At 48.0% G+C, this 1,835-nt stretch overlaps 1 long non-coding RNA gene across 1 annotated transcript; it reads left to right on the forward strand.

Annotated features, from left to right (window-relative positions):
* The first annotated feature begins 767 nt into the window (after positions 1-767).
* On the forward strand, positions 768-1,708 carry LOC147819853 (uncharacterized). The gene is made up of 3 exons (XR_015436181.1): positions 768-881; positions 955-1,195; positions 1,304-1,708. It is a non-coding gene; the product is annotated as an uncharacterized LOC147819853 (long non-coding RNA).
* The last annotated feature ends 127 nt before the right edge of the window (positions 1,709-1,835 follow it).

The raw sequence follows: 1,835 nt of genomic DNA on the forward strand, positions 1-1,835 counted from the left end.
AAATCTTTATTGGTTAAACAGGGACAAATAACACGGGGGGTGGGGTGGGGTGGGGGTGGCTAGCTTACTAGCATTAGCATTAGCATTTTTAACAAAAAATCTTTATTGGTCAAACAGGGACAAACAACACGGGGATGAGGGGCTAGCTTGCCAACTTGCTAGCATTAGCAGCTAGCATTAGCATTTTTTTTTTTAATCTTGGTGAAACAGGGACAAAGAACACGGGGGGGTGGGGTGGGGGATGCTCGCTAGCATTAGCAGCTAGCTTGTTGGCATTTTTCATTGTTCATCTTACAGCTGCTTTCACACCACTGCTGTGATATTAACATTTGAAATCTTTCTGTCTCTCTCTCTCCCTCCAGGTGACAAAGAAGCTCGCTGGTGCTGCTTCTGAAACAGTTGCTCGGCCTGACTGTTGCCATGGTGATCCTGAGGATCTCCTGGGAGGAGTGGAGGCTGCACTGTTGGAGGAGGACACATGGGGCAGAAGAGACGGCCCTCCTCATCCAGGATCTCCACGTCACCCTTGATGTCCCTTTGCTGGATTCTCTCCACATCCAGGATCCACCACGTGTGCAGCTGTACACGGAGACTGGTAAAAGGGCGGGGTCAGCCTTGCGGTTTCCACCTTAACCAGTTCATCCCAGGTACATGTGTGTCTCTCATAGCTTGCGACTAAGTATATCATGTATTATCATTTCATGCAAACATGAAATTCAATTTCATTCATCCAAAACCTTTTTTGTCAAACCAGTGCCAAGTATTTCCAAGCTCCTGGCAACACCTGCCAGACAGAGCAGGAGAAATAGCGAGTTGTCTTCTCAGTTCAAGGCAGCGAGGGGGAAGAACACCTCCTGTCCTGGGAAGGAGAGTCTCCAGAGGTGATTCACTTCAATTTCCTCTAATGAATATCAGATCTATATTAACACACACTGCTCTCTGATTATCTTTCAGCTGTCTTCTTGGACTGAACTCGGGCCCTGCAAACTGGGCCAGTGTTAGCCGCCTGGTGGAGGCCGTTTGCAACCAGCTCTGCGTCTTCACCCGGTGGCCATGTCATTTAGAGGGACCATGAGGACTTGGTGGTCTTTCATTCTCAAGGATTATGTGGCCATCAGAGAGGCAGTGCTGGCCAGCCTGAGGTTGATGGCTCAGACCAACATCCAGCTCTTTGAATTGAATTGAGGACTCAGTGGTAAGAGTTTGTCATAAAGCTGTGTTGGTGTGTTGTAATCTGTTCTCTGATTTATCTTTTAATGAAAGCTGAAAATCCTAAAACAGTCTGTTTGTTTGTGTGTTCCAGCTGCTGGCCAGACTCTCCCTTCAGCAAAGGGTCTGTCCTTGGTACAGGTGGGACAAGAACAGCCCTTTAACTTCAATGTCCCGGAGGAGCAGCCTGGGCCCTCATCCAGTACTGGTCCTCCCCTCGCTCCAGCCACCTCCTCTGCCTGGACTCCCTGTACCCAGGACCAGAACGTACAGGAAGAGGAAGGCGGCCCGAAGCTGCTGTGGCAGAGCGGGGGCCGCTGCCTGGAGGAAAAACCCCTCCGGCTGCCAACATCATACATCTGCAGCAAGTGTGGCCAACCCAGAAGGATTGACAATGACCTCACTCTCATTGCAGGTGTGTCACACTGTGTGACTGTTGGTGGAAAGACTGTGGAGGGAAGAGATGAAGAGAAGACAGGACAATGTTTTCTGTCTTCATTTATAATATACAAAAATTATGTATATTCAAAGATGACAAACACTTTTACTGAACTGTTCTTTTTTTCTTTTTTAATTATATTCTTAAATTGCATTCACAATGGTGCAGTGCAAAGACTGGACATTGA

This window comes from Seriola lalandi, unplaced genomic scaffold (assembly GCF_002814215.2).
Source record: "Seriola lalandi dorsalis isolate HSWRI2012SDOR001 ecotype SW California unplaced genomic scaffold, Sedor1 jcf7180002036004, whole genome shotgun sequence".
Lineage (NCBI taxonomy): Eukaryota > Metazoa > Chordata > Actinopteri > Carangiformes > Carangidae > Seriola > Seriola lalandi.